This window comes from Leopardus geoffroyi, chromosome E1 (assembly GCF_018350155.1).
Source record: "Leopardus geoffroyi isolate Oge1 chromosome E1, O.geoffroyi_Oge1_pat1.0, whole genome shotgun sequence".
Classification (NCBI taxonomy): domain Eukaryota; kingdom Metazoa; phylum Chordata; class Mammalia; order Carnivora; family Felidae; genus Leopardus; species Leopardus geoffroyi.
The window spans coordinates 6,967,752-6,987,457 of NC_059330.1; positions in this window are offsets into that span (position 1 = coordinate 6,967,752).

Below are 19,706 nucleotides of genomic sequence, written 5' to 3' on the forward strand. Positions count from 1 at the left end.
AACCAAAGAATGGAAGGGTTTTGCTCTGACTCAGAGTGACTATAATGTCAGTGTAGGATTTGAGCATCTGGACTTGCTGGCCTTTTGTAGACCTTCCCAGTGTCAAGGTGCTGGTCAGTTTCTCCATACAGGTACTCTTTGGTAGCCCACTCATGGCTAGGGGCAGACTGGCCTTCATTGAAGTTGGCAGAGGGCACTCTCCCAGAGAGCCGTGCTTATTGGATCCACTCTCCTGATCCAACATGTATTTTAGGTAACCAGTTGTTTAAAGGAGGTGACTAAGATGGGAGGACACACCTGGAAGAGTAGCTGCTTTCACCTCAGTCTTGGGAGTGACCTTCAAGTTTTGGGGTTTTACCCAACTCTCAGGGTAAATCACATTTACCCACTTCCTAGATAATCCTAAGTCTTTTCCACAGAGTATTCCCCGTCATTAATTTTTTAAGTTTATTTTTTTTGGGGGGGGGGGAGGGACAGAGAGAGAGGGAGAGAGAATCCCAAGAAGGCTCAGCACTGTCAACACGGAACCTAATACAGGGTTCAGACTCACGAACCGTGAGATCATGACCTGAGCTGATATCAAGAGTCAGATGCTTAACTGACTGAGCCACCCAGGTGCCCCCCCCCCCGTCTTCCATTAATTCTTTTATTTACACCTATGAATATACACATATGTGTTTGCAGTTATAGAAGAATTACATGAGTGCCTTTTTCATTATAAAACATAGAAAGTACAGGTAAAATTAAGAACATCATTTGCTATCCTACCCCCATTCCTAGGAAACCACAGAGAATGACTTATTATATTTTGGATACTTCTAGATTTGTATTTTTAAAATATGAGTAAAGAAAATTGTACTTCCGTTTTTGGGTGTTTGCATACATGCACTCAATATAAATGATGTCACACAGTATGCGCAGTCCTGATGTATCTCCTGTCTTCCCATATCCGTACATATGAATTGTTACCTGGAAAAAATTTTTTTAATGTTTATTTCTGAGAGAGAGAGAGAGAGAGAGAGAAAGTGAGTGGGGGAGGGGCAAAGAGAGAGCAAGACAGAGGCTCTGGAACAGACCCTGTGCTGGGAGCAGAGAACTCGATGCAGGGCTTGAACTCACGAACCGTGAGATCATGACCTGAACTGAAGTTGGAAGCCTAACCCAGTTGAACCAGCCAGGTGCCCCTGAATTGTTATCTTTTTTAAACAGTATTAGTTTTACATAGTTTTACCTAATGTGGTGTTTTAAAAAATTTGTCCACAAATTCTTTTACACTTCTTTCTTCAAGAGGTGTTCTTGGTTCCTCTCCTGTTTAGTGTGGGCTGAACTTAGTGATGCTCTTCTAATAAATAGAATAAAGCAGAGTAATGAAGTAGGTGATAAAAGGCCTTGGGACTTCCTCTTTGCTCTTCTCTCTTGGATCTCCCTCTTTGGGGGAAGCCAGCTGCCATGTCATGAGGATGCTTAGAAGTCTTATGGAAGTACCCTGGTGTAGAGGAACCTGGGCCATCTTCCAATAGCCTTGTGAGCGAGGAAGACTTCTGTCTGCATTAACCTGACTTCACTCCTGGCCAGCCTCCAACTATAGCCTCATGAAGCCGTGGACCAGATCCACTCAGCTTGGCCATCCCCAAATTCCTGAACCATAAAATTACAATATAATAAATGTCAATTTATGTCATTAAACTTTGGGGTAATTTGTTACACAGCAATTGATAACTAATACACCTGGTATGGTTTTAACTTGTTTTATTGAACTGTTCCCTTATTGATAAATGTTCATATTATTGTGTTGTAGGGAAGATAGCTACCATTCTTTTCTTATTTACAATTGCAAAGGAATGTTTCTAATATTTAATTTTTGGGCATGATAATTGATAATTGTTAGATACTTTTTTGCCAGGTTAATAAAATTCCCTTCATTATATCAGTTTGCTAGGACTTATTCAAAATAATAGATTAATGTTAAATTTTATCAACTGCTTTTTGCCTTTTTATTAAAATCACGTATTTTTCTTCTTTGTTAATTGGTAGTATACTTTAATAGTGCAATAGATTCTGTACAGTTAAAGACACTTGTGTTTCTGGGATATATCTAGCTTGTCCATGATATTTCTGTATATTAGAAGATATGGTTTGCTTTGAAATTGGATTTATTTATAATTTTAAGCCTATGTTCATAAGTAAGATTTTTTTCTTTAAAGATTTTATTTATTTATTTTGAGAGGGAGAGAGAGAAAGAGACAGGAGAGTACAAATGGAGGAGGGGCAGAGAGAGGGAGAGAGAGAATTCCAAGCAGGCTCCATGATATCACCACAGAGCCCAATGCAGAGCCTAATCTCATGAAGTGAGAGTTGGGGAGGGGCAGAGAGAGAGGGGAACAGAGGATCTGAAACGGGTTCCGTGCTGACAGCAGAGAACCTGATGCAGGGGTTGAACTCACAAACCATGACCTGAGCTGAAGTCCTATGCTCAATCAACTGAGCCACCCAGGAACCCCAAGCAACCCACTCTTGATCTCAGCTCAGGTCTTGATCTCAGAGTCATGAGTTCAAGCCCTGTGTTGGGCTGCCCATTGGGCATGGAACCTCCATAAAAAAAAAAAATGAACATAACCAGAATAAATATTTTGATACATAGTTATATGATCCAGTTTTTAAATTTTTTTTTTCAACGTTTATTTATTTTTGGGACAGAGAGAGACAGAGCATGAACGGGGGAGGGGCAGAGAGAGAGAGGGAGACACAGAATCGGAAACAGGTCCAGGCTCTGAGCCATCAGCCCAGAGCCCGACGCGGGGCTCAAACTCACGGACCGCGAGATCGTGACCTGGCTGAAGTCGGACGCTTAACCGACTGCGCCACCCAGGCGCCCCTGATCCAGTTTTTAGATATTTGTCTCTAATACTCTGTCACTGGCCTTTCCCTGAAGAACTTTTTCTTTTTTCTTTTTTTTTTTTTTTTTTAAATTTTTTTTTTTTTTTCAACGTTTATTTATTTTTGGGACAGAGAGAGACAGAGTATGAACGGGGGAGGGGCAGAGAGAGAGGGAGACACAGAATCGGAAACAGGCTCCAGGCTCTGAGCCATCAGCCCAGAGCCCGACGCGGGGCTCGAACTCACGGACCGCGAGATCGTGACCTGGCTGAAGTCGGACGCTTAACCGACTGCGCCACCCAGGCGCCCCCTGAAGAACTTTTTCAACGTGACTTTTTAATTTTTATTTTTTTATTTTAAACATTGGTACATTTTGACCTTAACTTCTATTTCACCTAATGGAATACCACAGTTCATTTGAACTCAGTTTTGAAATGATGTGTGCACCAAAGCTATGTCCAAGTACATTTCTGTTCCTCGATTTCTTAATTTAGTGAACACATTATTTTTATTATGGTACCGTGCTCCATTAAAATTTATTTTTCATATCATGACTGTAAGCTAAACTGTTTTCTGTTACGTTTTTAACTTTAATTCAAATAGAATTTATAATGTCAGATATTTCATTTTTTTTTTTTAGTGTTTATTTTTGAGATAGAGATGCAGAGTGTGAGCAGGGGAGGGGCAGAGAGGGAGGGAGGGAGGGAGGGAGACAGAGAATCTGAAGCAGGCTCCAGGCTCTGAGCTGTTAGCTCAGAGCGCGACATGGGGCTCAAACTCACGAACTGCAAGATCATGACCTGAGCCGAAGTCGGATACTTAACCGATGGAACCACCTGGGTGCCCCAGATATTTCCATTTTCATAGAAGGAACTCCAAAAAGCTTTACTTTGATACCTGGGGTTTTTGGTGTTGTTTTGTTTTGTTTTGTTGTTTTTTTAATGCAGGTCATTATGTTATCTATAAATGACCAGGTTTGTGCCTTTTCTTTTTCTTTCTTGACTGTTCTTTTCACATTGACCTTCTGAGCAATGTTGAGTAACATCGGGAACAGAGGACATCTTTGCCTTATTTCTGATGTCAGTGGGAATGCTTCCAATATGGCGCATTAAAAGAATACTTCCTTCTGATTTCAAAACAATACAGCTTTTCAACTAAAGTGCCCTTTTTTTTTTTTTTTTAATTTTTTTTTTCAACGTTTATTTATTTTTGGGACAGAGAGAGACACAGCATGAACGGGGGAAGGGCAGAGAGAGAGGGAGACACAGAATTGGAAACAGGCTCCAGGCTCTGAGCCATCAGCCCAGAGCCCGACGCGGGGCTCGAACTCACGGACCGCGAGATCGTGACCTGGCTGAAGTCGGACGCTTAACCGACTGCGCCACCCAGGCGCCCCCTAAAGTGCCCTTTGATACTGAGTTAAGATTTACTTTAAGTTAGGCACCAATAGTGAATTTCATCAAATGTCAAACCTGTATTATAACATTAATTATTGAATACCATTTAAAAATGTGAACCATCTTTCTATTCCTGCGTGTACCAAAATGAATCCCCTACAGTAATACATAAATATTCAGTTTTCATAAAGATACAGAGTAAAAATCTGGATAACCTTTGGTAAATTGTTGCTGAATTTGAAGCTGGAGGGACACTTTTGGTCTTTGATCCAGCTTCTCAAGGGTGTGAGGAAGAAGCAGCCCCCATGCGTTCTGGTGAGGATGTCATCTGGAACAATTTTGATGGATGGAAATGAGAAAATACCTGTTAAAATTACAAATACAGTTACCCATTGACTAAGCAGATTCTGTGCTATGAACGTATCCTGTAGACGTATTCTGCTATGCCTAATGGGACACATAGATGAGATTATTCATTTCAGTGTTGCAGTAAGAGCTAAAGGTCAGAGAAGAAATGGAACGTCCATCGAAGGAGACTGGTTAAATACATTATGGTAACATTTATAGACTGGAATGAAGTACCATCATCAGAAGAATGAGAAAGCTCTTCATTCACTCTAGTGGAACAATTGCCAAGTTCTGTGAAACCCAGAAGGCTGTTTTAGAACAATATGCGTGGTGTGTTAGCATCTGTGAGCTGAAAAGAGAGGAATCCATCCATGTTTGCTCCGCCTTCAAATTCTCCCTGGAGTTCAACTTATTCTCACCACCCTCATTGCCACTGTCCAGATTGCCCCCCTCTCAGGGGTGGCTGGGATGGGCTCCAAATGGGTCACTGCTGCTGCCTTTACTCCTTGGATGTTAACATAGGGTTGTTCGGCTTAAGGGGTGAGTCAGATCACGTGTTTCTTCTGCCCTTTAAAGATTCCCCACCTTATTCACAGTAAAAGGCAGAGTCCTTAGGGTGACGTATAAGACCGTTGCTCCCCCAACCCTTGCTCTCACTCACTGGGTTCCAGCCATACTGGTCTTCTGGATTCCCTTGGGCAAGGTGGGCATGTTCTCTCTTCCAGGCTTTTCTTCCTCTTGTTCCTTCCTGGACAGCGCTTCCCAGGTGCATAGCTGGCCTCCCATGGTTCCTTCAAGTCTTGACGAAAAAGCCGTTTTTCTCAGTAAGGTCTACCTTGACCTGTGTGTCTAGTATTTTACACCATTCCCGCAGCAGAATTTCACATCCAGCTTTTCTGCTTTGTTGTTTTTCTTTATCATTATTTATGTTTTTTTTTTCTTACTTTTTTTCTTTTTTGTTTTTTTATCCCTGTATATCTTCTACTGGAATGAAAACTTGACGAGGGTGGGATCCTTTTGAGGAAAGCTTTTTGTTTACAGAAACCTTCCGTACCTTACTCGAGTGTTTTTGGGTGCACAAGTGACTGAACGAATATAATAAAAGTAGTTCTGGAAGACCACCTCAGAAACTGATAATATAGTTGGCTTTGGGGAAGCCCAAAGGTTAGGCAGGTTGGCCTAAAGGTGGCCAAGGTTAGGCAGAAGACTTTTTTTTTTAAGTTTGTTTTTACTTATTTTGAGAGGTGGAGTGCAAGTGGGGGAGGGGCAGAGAGAGAGTGAGATAGAATCCCAAGCAGGCTCCGTGCTGTCAGCGCAGAGGGGGGACTCGATCTCAGGAACTGTGAGATCATGACCTGAGCCAAAGTCAAGAGCTGGATGTTTAACTGAGCCACCCAGATGCCCCAGGCAGCAGACTTCATGGTCAGTTCTTTTATAACGTATTTAAAAATTTGAATATTTACCTGTTAAAACATACATACATTGTTCTAACATTTGAAAAATACTCCTTGAATTGGGAATCTGCCGCTACTCAACCAGCAAGCCCTGCTGGTTTCTAAAATTGTTTGTGTTGCCAATCCAGTTACAAATAATGTTCTTTTTAAAAAAATGTTTTTATGTTTATTTTTAAGAGAGAGAGCATGAGCAGGGGAGGGGAAGAGAGAGAGGGAGACACAGAATCCGAAGCAGGCTCCAGGCACCAAGCTGTCAGCACAGAGCCCGATGCGGGGCTCGAACTCATGAACGGTGAGATCATGACCCGAGCCTAAGTCAGACATTTAACCGACTGAGCCACCCAGGCGCCCCCAATTATGACTAATGTTCTTTGATTCTAGTTTCAGTTTACCTTTCTCTTATGAGTGATGTTAACGATATATGAATAGATTTCAGTCACATATATGTCCTGTGAACTGTGGACACACCTGCTTTACTAATTTTTCTATTAGGCAGTTGTCTTTTCCATACTCATTTGGAAGAAATTTATAACGTTTGTGATAGGAATTGCAAATGTGTTTTTCCATTTGTCGTCTTTTGACTTTCCCTGTAGTATTTTTTTAATGCAATAATTCATGATTGTAGGTAGTTCCGTTTATCACTTTTTTTCTGTAAAAGTTAATTTTTTTTCTCTAACAGTTTAAATTGCTGTTAACTTGGGGTACCTGGATGGCTCAGTCGGTGAAGCATTGACTTCAGCTCAGGTCCTGATCTCAAAGTTCGTGAGTTCGAGCCCCGCGTCGGGCTCTGTGCTGACAGCTCAGAGCCCAGAGCCTGATTCAGATTCTATGTCTCCTTCTCTCTCTGTCCCTCCCCTGCTTGCCCTCTGTCTCTGGCTTTATCAAAAATAAATAAAAGACTAAAAAAATTAAATTGGAGCTATCTGTTCTTTAAAGATTTGGAAGCTTTATGCCACTAAACTAATTGTGTTTTGTGATGTTTAGCTCATGACAATGTCTGTTTCTTCTACTGTAATCAGTGTGCTTAGACTTCTCATGTCTTCTGGTGTCATTTTAATAAATCATATTTTCCTATGAAAGTATTTAGTCAAGTTTTCAAGTTTATTTTCACTCGAAAGGTAGAGGAAAGTAGTTACTGTCTTTTTAAAAATTTTCCTCTAGATTCATGGTTATTTCCTCTTATTTCTTGTTTAGTTATTTGAGGTTGGGTTTTAATTTTAAGTCAGATGAAAGTTAATTTTTTTTCTATTTCAAAGAACCGGATCTTGGAATTATTTATTAATTATTCCATTTTCTGTATTCCAATTCATTATTTTCTTTTTTTATCTTATTCTTTTTTGTTTTGTTCGCTTTTTGGTGGTTATTGTTCTAATTTCTTAAGTTGAATGCCTAATTCATTATCATTCTTTCATTTAAAACATGTATTGAAGATCATTGATTTTCCTCTGAGCACTGCTTTCCCTGTACTTCATAGGGTCTAATATGTAACACTTTTATTGGTGTTGATTTTCCGAAGCTCTACAGATTAAGTTAGATTTCCTCTTTGGCTTCAGAATTGATTAGGAAGGATTTAAAAATTTTTTAAGAGGTAGGGCTTTTGTTTTCTGTTTTGATATTCACAGATGTTTTTCATCTTTTTGAAATATACTAGTATTTTCTTATGGCTTAATAAATGGCCAAGGTTTGAAAACACGACTTTGACATGAAAAGATCTATTTTCTTCTTTTCCTCTCTCATTTACTGATGTCAGCTTTTTCTCTTATGGACTGAAATCCGTGAATTAAAACATCCTTCTCTATTTCTCATATGGCTCCCATATTTTTGTTTTAGGAATATAAATGCTGTGTTGGTATTAGTTACTCATAACCCTTCCTTTCCTTGCCAATCCATTATAGCCAATCTTTCTGAATTGTGTTTCAGCTGTGTCTCATATCTGGAACATTTCTTTTGTGATCCAACCCCAATGTCTTTTTTCCATTGATGAATGAATTTAGTACATTGCATTTAATGATATGATACATGTTTGGTCTTAATTATGTTACATGCTTTATGATACATTTTCTGGTTTTGTAGCTTTAAAAATCTACCATTATGTGGTCTGTTTCTTTTGTTTTGTGGGTTATTTTATGAGGCATTAGAAAGATGTGAATATTTGTTCTACTGGTTACTTTTAAAAAGCACAGTTTTTTACGGGGTGCCTGGGTGGCTCAGTCAATTAAACCTCTGACTTCGGCTCAGGTCATGATCTTGTGGTTCATGGGTTCGAGCCCCACATCGGGCTCTGTGCTGACAGCTACGAGCCGGGAGCCTGCTTCGAATTCTCTGGCTCCCCCTCTCTCTGCCCCTCCCCCGCTCGTGCTCTGTCTCTTTCTCTCTGTCAAATGTAAACAAGCATTAAAAGCCAAACCAAACTGCCGATTACAAAGGGACAAGATTCAGCCCAGCCCTACACAAAAAGAAGACACAGGAGTTATCAAAAAGCACATGACGCATTGATGCACAGCATCATTATTCATCGAGGAAAATGTAAATGAAAACCCAAACGAGATACGCCACCTGAATAGTCGAAATCCAAAAACCTGACAAGACCAGATATTGTCAAGGATGTTGATCGATAAACTCTCCTACATTGCTATTGGGAAAGTAAAGTGGTTTGGCCACTTTGGAAAACTGTCTAACCATTTTTTCTTTAAGTTAAACATTTTCCTGCCCTACCCGACCCAGAAGTTCCATCTCTAGAGAAATCAGTGCATATGTTCCCAAAGATATTTGCACAAAGAAAGTTCGAAGCCACTCTGTTGTAATAGCCCAGACTGTCAGAAGTCCAAATGTCCATCAACAGGAGAATGGATAAATAGTAATAATAAACCGTGATGTATTTGTGCAAAGAATAGTACTCACCAATAAAAAAAAAAAAAAAAAAAAAAGAACCAGCTGTGGATATACGCAGATTCATGAATGAGTCTCAGTCATCACCTTAATTGCAAGAAGCCCAAACACAACAGAGTATGTCTTGGGTGACGTCGGAAGACACATGGTGATCAGCATCAGAATGGTGGTTCGTTCCTGGGGAGAAATGACAAAAAGGACTCCAGGAACTTTCTGGGGAGATGGAAATGTTTTCTGTCTTCCTCTCTACAGTGGTAAAAAGAGAAGAAAGTATCCAGGGTGAGTCCCAAGCCTACAGAACAACTGATAGACCTTGGGTTCACATTCCGTTCTGTTTGGTTCCAGCCCGTCGCCTCCCTCTCCAGCATAAAGCTTCCCAGTGATCACCTCAGATGGCAGGGCTTGTCACCTGGCATTGTTCACAGGTGTCACTGCACCGTAAATCCAACTAATCGAGCCGCACATCACCACTTCCGGGTCCTCAGGGGGCTAAGGCTCGTGATGGATGTCGTCCAACCGTATCACTGCCTGAGCCGCTGACTTGCTTCACAGGCAGGGGGACAGAGTGGCGCATCCAAAAGCCACTGCGGTGCTCTTGGCCTACAATGAAGTGCTAAGGAATAATAATGGGGCTTTTATGCCACATGCATGTTTTCCTTTCCATTAAATCTCAGATGTGCTGTTTGCTTTAGTATCCTTAGTTCAGGCTGCTTTGAAATCCATAGGGGGAAAGAAACCCTCCATTAAGTTCAGCGGCACAGCCCAGCAATGCCGCGGTGCTCTTATTTGGTTTTCCTTCTGTAAATATTTGTGCTCTCTCAGGCTAAGGAGTGGCCGGTACTAGAGACTAAAATATCCCCATTTATAAACCCTCCAGGTGCAACAGGGAAAGCCTGACCCTTCACCCTGCCCCTGCCGTAACCTCAACCTTGCTCATGTGGACCACCCTCCAGGCTACGCCTCATGCAGCCCCGTGGTCACCTCTCCAGTTTGACTGCTGAACAGTAGAAGATGCACCTGAAATGGAAGGGTTATTGCAGCCCCGTTTTTTCATGGAAGGGTGAAGGTTACTCAGCTTTTGTCGTTTGTTGCCTTTAAGTCGTCAGTGCACAGATGAAAAACAGCGTCGGCAACAGTGGAGTCCCAATTTTGTGCAGAAATGGAAGCGGGTTTGTGATGGAAGTGAAACAGGAGACAAATGGGAAAGTAAGATATGTAGAAAGACCCATAACAGAAAGAAAATTCTAAAAGTCTTAAACAGTATTTCTTATTCTGTCGGGACCATTCGTGTGGGTTTTTGAGTTTTTCAGCTTTTCACAGGAGAATCAGGATGACTGAATCCAAACTAAGAGGGCAGACCGACGCTGCTGGACCCAGTTGTTTAATATCTCCTGCTGATTCCAGCTTACAGCTGAAGGAATTTTGTTCGTTCATTGAACAAACTATGTTTAAAAAATTATTTTTAATGTTTATATTTAAGAGAGCAAAACAGAGCACAAGTGAGGGAGGGGCAGAGAGAGAGGAAGACACAGAATCTGAAGCAGGCTCCAGGCTCTGAGCCATCAGCACAGAGCCTGAGGCAGGGCTTGAACTCATGAGCCGCGAGATGATGACCTGAGCTGAAGTCAGACACTTAACTGACTGAGCCTCCCAGGCGCCCCTCAACAAACTATTGAACTGCACAATATTCCGGGTATTTAGTTTATTCATTTATTTATACATTCACTTCCTCTTTTATTTCCCTAAATTCTCACCATGCTAATTCACATCGAAGCTGTGATAGTCCACACGTCTCCAAGTCATCTCTTATATATGTTGCCCTGTTTAACTTATGACAGCACAAAGAGGAGCAAATGAAATAATCTTGATAAAAGCATATGAAAATACTCTTCATATTTTTTTAAAGTTTATTTATTTATTTATTTTGAGAGAGAGCAGGGGCAGAGCAGAGAGAGAGAGGGAGGGAGAGAATCCCAAGGAGGCTCCACATTGTCAGAGCCTAGCCCGATGCAGGTCTTGAATTCATAAACCACGAGACTATATCCTGAACTGAAATTAAGAGTTGGATGTTTAACCGACTGAGCCACCTAGTGGCCTTAATATATTTCAGAATGTAATCTAGGTCTTAGACTTTTGTTGGAAAAGAAAAACATCAAAGAAGTTAATTAATCTTTCTAACTTTTTTTTTTTTTAATTTTTTTTTTTCAACGTTTATTTATTTTTGGGACAGAGAGAGACAGAGCATGAACGGGGGAGGGGCAGAGAGAGAGGGAGACACAGAATCGGAAACAGGCTCCAGGCTCTGAGCCATCCGCCCAGAGCCCGACGTGGGGCTCGAACTCACGGACTGCGAGATTGTGACCTGGCTGAAGTCGGACGCTTAACCGACTGCGCCACCCAGGCGCCCGAATCTTTCTAACTTTAATAAGAACCTTACAAGAATTGAAACAGAACAAAAAACGGACTGGGAATCAATGTGAGGTTAGAGATTTTTCTAGTAAGAAAAACTATAATGGCTGAACTTAAAAATGCAATGAAGTTGGGGCGCCTGGGTGGCTCAGTTGGTTGAGCGTCCAACTTCAGCTCAGGTCATGGTCTCACAGTCCGTGAGTTCAAGCCCCGCATCGGGCTCTGTGCTGACAGCTCAGAGCCTGGCCCTGTTTTGGATTCTGTGTCTCCCTGTCTCTGACCCTCCCCCGTTCATGCTGTGTCTCTATCTCTCTGTCAAAAATAAACATTAAAAAAATGCAATGAAGTTTATAAACATTAGATGAAGGTCATAAACAATATATAGAATGCTAAAATATCTTGACATCTTCTGGACTTGAAAGAAATTCTCCAGGTGCCTTGGTGGCTCAGTAGGTTAAGCATCCGACTCTTGATTTTGGGTTAGGTCATGGTCTTGTGGTTCATGAGATCCACCCCGAGTCAGGCTCTGCTCTGACAGCATGAAGCCTGTGTGGGATTCTCTCTCTCCTCCTCTCTCTGTCCCTCCCCCTGCTTGCGCCATGGTGCGTGTGCTCTCTCTCAAAATAAGTAAGAAATATATGGTAGATAAAATTCAACATCATCCACTACTGATTGAAAATCCTTTGTAAACTAAGGAAACTTTCATAATGTCATAAAGAACATCTATTCTAAACTTTGTCATACATAACAGTGTCATGCCAGAGGTAGTCTTCAAGTCAGAAGCCTGATAAGCCTGATATGACCAGCTTTCCCTACAATTTTTCTGGAAGTTTTTTTTAAAAAAAATTTTTTTTTTCAACGTTTATTTATTTTTGGGACAGAGAGAGACAGAGCATGAACGGGGGAGGGGCAGAGAGAGAGGGAGACACAGAATCGGAAACAGGCTCCAGGCTCTGAGCCATCAGCCCAGAGCCTGACGCGGGGCTCGAACTCCCGGACCGCGAGATTGTGACCTGGCTGAAGTCGGACGCTTAACCGACTGCGCCACCCAGGCGCCCCTTTTCTGGAATGTTTTGATCAGTTCAGTTGAGGAAGAACACAGGTATAATTATGGGAAATAAAGAGAAAAGCTCTCAACCAATAAGAATAGCATGACTGAAAAATCCAAAATAAAACTGAAACCACCTGGGGCCAGTAAGCAAGTGCAGGAGACGACTGGTTGCAAATTAAGACTTAAAAAAAAAAATGTCTCAATGACCCAAAGGAAGAGAAATGTTGCTGTAGCTGCCAGTGGGAGTGAGGTCAAGCAAGAGGACAGAAGGAACAGTATGTTTGCGATGCTAATGGGATGGTTCTGTAGAAAGTGCAAAATCAGTGAAATTGGAGAGAAGGAATTGATGGGAAAATGTCAAGGGAGAGGAGGGGCTGGGGAAGAAGAGGGAGAAAACCCAGGATCCCAGGATTATGAAGGTGCACACCAAGCATCATGGGTGAGCTGCAGTATCACCAACAGAAGGCCCAGTGCCATCGGAGGAAGATCACCAGTGTGGGGTCACAGGGGCCAAGAGAGGGAATGTTTTCAGGAAGGAGAGAGGCGTCTACTGCTGAGAGGTCAGAAATGAGGAGCCCGGAGAAGGTTCTGGATTTCACAGCAGGGACATTTTTGATATCCTTAGAGGCATCTTTCTCATGGACCATCATGAGAAGAATCACATTTAAGTAGGTTGATTAGTGAGTGGGAGGTAAGTACAATCAGCGATGGCGGACAGCTCTTCCCAAAGGTTTTAATGTGGAGGGAAAGAGATCTATGAGGACGTAGGGTTTGGGATAATTTTTTTTTTTCCAAGGACGATCGAAACGAGATCACGTTTATTTTCTGATGCAAATGATCCAGGAGGGAATCAGTTGATTCTGCAGGAGAGAGGGCATCATTGCTGGAGGAAATGTTTGAGGATGGGAAAGAGAAGGGAACCCTCATAAATAATTAGAAAAATTATTCTTAGATATGAGCTATGCAGATATGCCTTGTTATCTCCAGATGAACCTCTGCAGTTATAGTTTTCAGTTAAACTCTTCACATTTAAAGTATCTAATTTGATAAAATCACATGCCTGAGCAGAGCTGAGAGGGTTTGAGGAAAGAGGTGCTGTATCATATAAAGTTTCAACAATTTTTATTTTTTATTTTAAAAAATTTTTTATTTTCAGAGAGAGAGAGCAGGAGAGGGGCAGAGGGAGAGCATGGGAGAGAATCTTATTATGCAGGCTCTATGCTCAGCTCAGAGCCCGATGTGGGGCTCGATCCCATGACCCTGGGATCATGACCTGAGCCAAAATCAAGAGCCAGATACTTAACTGAGCCACCAGGCCACCCCTATTTTTAATTTTAATTTTAATTTTTTAAAGTAGGCTCCACACCCAATGTGGAGCCCAACACGGCACTTGAACTTGTGACCCTGAGATCAAGACCTGAGCCGAGATGAAGAATCAGGCTCTTAACCAACTGAGCCACCCAGGCTCACCAAGTTCAGTAATTTTTAAATATGAGGAATAAAACTGGTCAGTAGAACAGAATACTGTATCTAAGACTAAACCTAAAGTAACAAATAAGGCGTTAGTATGTGACAAGTCAGTGGAGAAATTATCATTCATTAAAAGCCATGTCGCAACTTGATGGGGTGCCTGGGGGGCTCAGTTGGTTAGGTGTCTGACTTCGGCTCGTCCTGATCTCGTGGTCCATGAGTTTGAGCCCTGCGTTGGGCTCTGTGCTGACGGTTCGGAGCCTGGAGCCTGGTGGATTCTGTGTCTCTCTCTCACTCTGTTCCTCCCCTGTTCACACTCTGTCTCTCAAAAATAAAGATTAAAACAATTAAAAAAACAAAAGCCATACCACAACTTGTTAATATGCAACTAGTGAGCCATTTGAACAAAAGCAAGATTAGGTCGTGCTTCCAAATCCCATATTAACACACATTCCAGGTGGATTAACGCTTTAGTGGACACCATAAAATACTAAAACAAAACATAATGGGCTTCTGAGTATACTTTCAATGGCAAATACGTACGTAAATGGACTGACAGTGGATTATATAGAAATTTGAATCCTCATTGTCCAAAGATCATAAACTCTATGTGATTATGAAAAAAGCATGTTGTAGAGGACTATTTCATGACAAAGGAAGATAATCAAAAGAATGATACATTCTTAAACCAGCCTCAGACTAAAAGATTGTTTCATAATCTTTGTTGTAATCTGTTGTGTCATACGATCCCTACTTTGCAATAAAAACATTTATTCTTCTGCAAAAAGCAGAAGAAAATATTTCCAAAAAAATTAACTAGGTTTATTTAATGGCAAAGAAGCCACTTATTTTCTTTTTAGAGCTTTTCTGTAGTTTCCAACACAGGTGTTGCTTTTGTAGTCAGAAAAAGATACAGTAATTTTTTGGTAATATTTGAAGCAGTGATGGCTAGGTAATTTATATTCAAAGCAAAATCTTAAAATTTTTTAATGTTTATTTTTCAGAGAGAGAGAGAGAGAGAGAGAGAGAGAGATCACGAGTGGGGGAGGGGCAGAGAGAGAGGGAGACTCAGAATGTGAAGCAGGCTTCAGGTTCTGAGCTGTCAGCACAGAACCTAATGCGGGGCTCGAACTCACAAACCGTGAGATCATGATCTGAGCCAAAGTCACATACTTAACTGACTGAGCCACCCAGATGCCCCCAAAACAAAGTATTAAATACCAAACAGCCTTATAAGAATCATATGTGCTGTATAGTTTCAAAATTTTGGATGAAAACCTTAAATGTAAATTAAGTATTGGGGATACATATATATTTCAGAAACGTAGAGGTATTGGCTAATTCTGTATTCTGCTGGATGCGCGGATGGGGGAAGGGATTTCCCTCGAAGGGAGTCCATGTTATCGATGTGTCAGTCACTGTGTATTAGTTCCCTGTGGCTCCTGTAACAAATTGCCATAGACTTTGTGACTTACAACAACAGAAATTAATTTTGTCCCTGTTTTGTGGGCCAGAAGTCTGAAGTCAGTGTCCTGGGGCTGAAATTAAGGAGTCAGCAGGGCTTCCAACCCTCCAGAGACTCTTAAGGGAGAATCGCTTTCTGGCTTCTTCCAGCCTCTGGTGGCTGTTGGCATTCCTTGGCTGGTAGTGGGTCATTATATCGCTCCTGTCTCTGCTTCTGTAGTCACTGGGCCTTCTCTCTTGTTATCTTTATCTCCTTGTGAGAGTACATGTTATCACATTGAGGGACCCCCCCTCCCCTTGATCATCCAAGATAATCTCATCTCAAATTCCTTAACCACACCTGCAAAGTCCTTTTCTCCCCCTGTGAGGTAACATGCACAGGTTCCAGGGGTTCAGGTGAGGTTATCTGGGTGGGGGGCATTATTTAAAACCCCCATAGTTACTCTGAAATGTGTTCAATTCTGAAGCAGGAGGCTGACCTTTGGTCTTGGTCAGGGGGTGGTTTCATACTCTTTTGGAGGGACTAGAGTGTAAAAGTCCAATGGGATGGTTCTAGGGCGGGAAGTGAACTATTCCTATGTACGTGGGTGGTGGCCCACTGAGGCCCTCTTCCTCCATCACCTGATGGAAACCAGGGGAAGTGTGTGTGTGTCTTTAGCAACAACTAGTCTGGGAAGCATTTTCTGGGCAGCTGGCCCCAGGGATATCAACTCTGGGTTCCAGCTCATTCGATGAGGGGCAGAGGCGACCGGAGCTGACCTTTGGACTCAAGGAGAGAGCTCTCTCCTTGAGGATAGCGGGACACCCACCATGGTTTCCAGTAGAAGAACGTAGACTCATCTGGGGCATTCTTCAATGGTGATCATCATCCTAAAGCAGGCAGCGACATTACTGAGAAGACAGTCAAAGTGCAGGCAACCACAAGTTCATTTTGAAGCCCCCGATAGCAGATCAGAAATAGCTGACGTTCAATGTGAATGGGGTTAATTTTAGTGAATGGCTGGCACGAGCCCGTTTCTAGATGGAAGAGAAGACATTGAGGGCAGGGATTTACTGCTTGGATCTCTTTTCTGATGGTTGTATGTTTTGTTACTTTCATTGTTAAAATGTTTCATTATTTTTCTGCTTAAAACTTCAGTGTCTTAGGACTTGGATCCTGAAGGACAAACGTTGGATGTAAGTGTCTCAAAAATGAAAGTCAGAGACCATTTTCATTTCTACTCATCAGCTTTAGTCAGAAATCAAAAGTGATATGAAACCAGCATAGGCAAGGCCGTGTCTCCGCGAGCAGGGATCCCCAGTTACCTCCCTGTGTATTTCACGGGGACACACGCACCCAGGACAGTGAGGACTGTCAGCCAACTACTCAGAGTTATCAGATCTGAAGAAACTTGAACGAGGGACGTCTGTGGTTTTCTTGTTTCTCCTGCTGGAACAGCCACCGCAGGACCCAGAAACGGTCTGTTACTATAGTGATTCTGCTGCTCAGAAAGTTAATGTCACCCAAGCCTGGGTTCCAAGTCGTGAAATACTCGGTCATTCGTATTTATGCAACTACAATTTTTTATGCCTGTACCACAAACTATGGTATCTCCCTCTGTGCCTATTTCAGGATCTAGAGATTTCTCACTTACATTACTTAGGGGCTTTCCGTGTGCAAATGAGGCTGTGAGTTCGTTACCAGTGTCTGATCCCCAGCCTTAAGCTACCACATAATTCCATCCTCGTATTTTCTTACTGCTCATTTGACATCTGTGGATAGCCGTTCTACCGTGACTCCAAACTTGGCATGTTCTTCCTCACCAGAATTTTTTACACGCCTCAATTTTTCTGTTTTTATCATTGCTTTCTCCTGTTCATTTTGTAACAAGGCTCAATACCGTGGCATCACATTGGAGTTTTTACTCTCTCTGTGGTCCTCTGTTTCTAAGCAGTTGCCCTTTGCTGTTTGTTTAAAATATCTGTTCGCTTTGGGGTGCCGGGGTAGCTCAGTTGGTTAAGCATCTGACTTCAGCTCAAGTCATGATCTCGCAGTTTGTGAGTTCAGGCCCTGCATCAGGCTCTATTACGCTGACAGCTTGGAGCTTGGAGCCTGCTTTGGATTCGGATTGTGTGTCTCCTCTCTCTGCTCCTCCCCCACTCATGTTTTCTCTCTCTCTCTCTCTCTCTCTCAAAAATAAACATACATTGGGGCACCTGAGTGGCTCAGTCAGTTAAGCACCCAACTCTGGCTCAGGTCATGATCTCACAGTTTGTGGGTTCAAGCCCTGCATCAGGCTCTGTGTTGACAGCTCAGAGCCTGGAGCCCGCTTCGGATTCTGTGTCTCCCTCTCTCTCTGCCCCTCCCCCACTCGCACTCTGTCTCTCAAAAATAAATAAACATTAAAAAAAATTTTTTTAACCTCTTCCCTTTGACTCCCACTGCCTCCTAAAACTTGAGGGTCTCACTTCTCTCTCACCTGTAATATTTAATATTATATATTAAATATTAAAATACTTTGTACTTCTATTTGCTTATTTCCATAACCAGGGCTATTGTATACTTAGGTAGAGTGGGTAGCTATGTTTTTAAATATTTTTTTTAATGTTTTTTTATTTTCGAGAGAGCTAGAGAGTACACAAGTGGGGGTGGGGCAGAGAGAGAGAGAGGGAGACACAGAATCTGAAGCAGGCTCCAGGTTCCAAGCTGTCAGCGTAGAGCCTGATGCGGGGCCTGAACTCATGAACTGTGAGATCACGACCTGAGCTGAAGTCAGATGCTTAACCAACTGAGCCACCCAGGTGCCTTGAGGGGGGGTAGCTCTTTTAAGGACACCGGAAGGGCCTTCCAGATCCCAGAGTCTTCATCGCTTCTCGGCCTTTTGGCTAAGATCAAGTGCAGATCCTAGAGTCTTCAGCTCAGCTGGCTAGAAATGTGACCATGGAGGGTCCATTCCACGGGTACTTGCCTTCAAAATTGTGTGCTCATCATTCAGGAAAAAAGATATAAGGTGACTGTGTACTCTGGAGAGCTCAGCAGGAAAAAATACTCCAGCAGAAAACTTGGATACATTGAAGAACTGAGAACTTCATCTATGGTTTGGGAATGCCATGGTCTAAAAATCACCGATTTCGTGCTTTGTCCCAATTTGAAAAGCCTTAACACCCTTAACTTTATCAGTCATTTACATTTTAGAGTGATTGGGTGCCTTAGCTTTTTTGAAGGAACAAGTTAAAATAAGGTCGAGGATAAAGTTTATTGTAATTTATTGTTGGAGTGTTTCCACACAAAAAGTTTGAAAAAAGAAGAAACATGAAAAAACATACTTTTTCCTCTCAGCAATTTTGAATGCTTATAATAAGTCCCAACACCCATTACATTTCATTCAACAAATATCTGGTGAGGTGCGTATTCTGTGTCCAGCTCTGTGGTAGGGAATAGAAATTGAGAAGCAGGCAAAATGGGTAAGAATTTACTTTCTACCAAGAGAGAAAGACAGTGCACAAGTAAACAGAGACAACATAACTATATGAACTAAAGAGAATGCTACTTAACATTAAGGAAACAAAATAGGGTGCCCTGATGGTGATTGGATGTGGGGGCCAATCGGATTGGATGTCCAGAGAAGACCTCTCAGTGGGGCTTATTTCTAAGCCCAGATTCAAATGAGAAGACAGCCGCCATGACAGGATCTGAGGGAAGAGTGTTCCAGAGACAGAGAAGAGCCTGCGGAGGCCCAGAGATGGGAAGCAGCTCGTTGTGTTCAGGAGAAAAGCCGATGAGACTGGAGAATAAGAGAAAGGGCCACGGGAGTTGAAGTTAGCGGTAGTTGGAACCATGCAGGGGTTTGAAGGTGATGGGGGAATTTGTATATTATTTTAAATGAGTTGGGGGCTCCATCGAAGGGCTGTAAGTAGAGGTGTCACATGATATGATTTGTACTTTAAGGAGATGGCTTGGGCTGCTGCGTGGGGAGGGGGTTGTGCAGGGAAAGAAGACAACTACTGAGCAGGTGATATCCGAGGACTCTAAGTCAGAGATGCAGGTGGCTTAGAACAGGGTTGCGGCAGTGGGGTTGGCTGGATGTGGTCAGACTTAAGATATAATTTGGATTAGGGGCACTATTGCTAATGGGGTAGACGGTGGTTGAGAGAGGAAGAGGAAGTAAAGATAGTCCTGATGTCTTTGCTTGAGTAACTGGGTCACCTGTGGTGCCATCCTGTGACGAGGGAGGTGGACAGGAGCAGGGGAAAATCATAGGTTCACTTGGGACATGTTGAGATGCCCATTTGACAGCCCAGTGAAAACGTCAGATAGACTGTAGGTCGTATGGGCCTGGAGCTCCAGATAGGGTTCAAGTCTAAAGA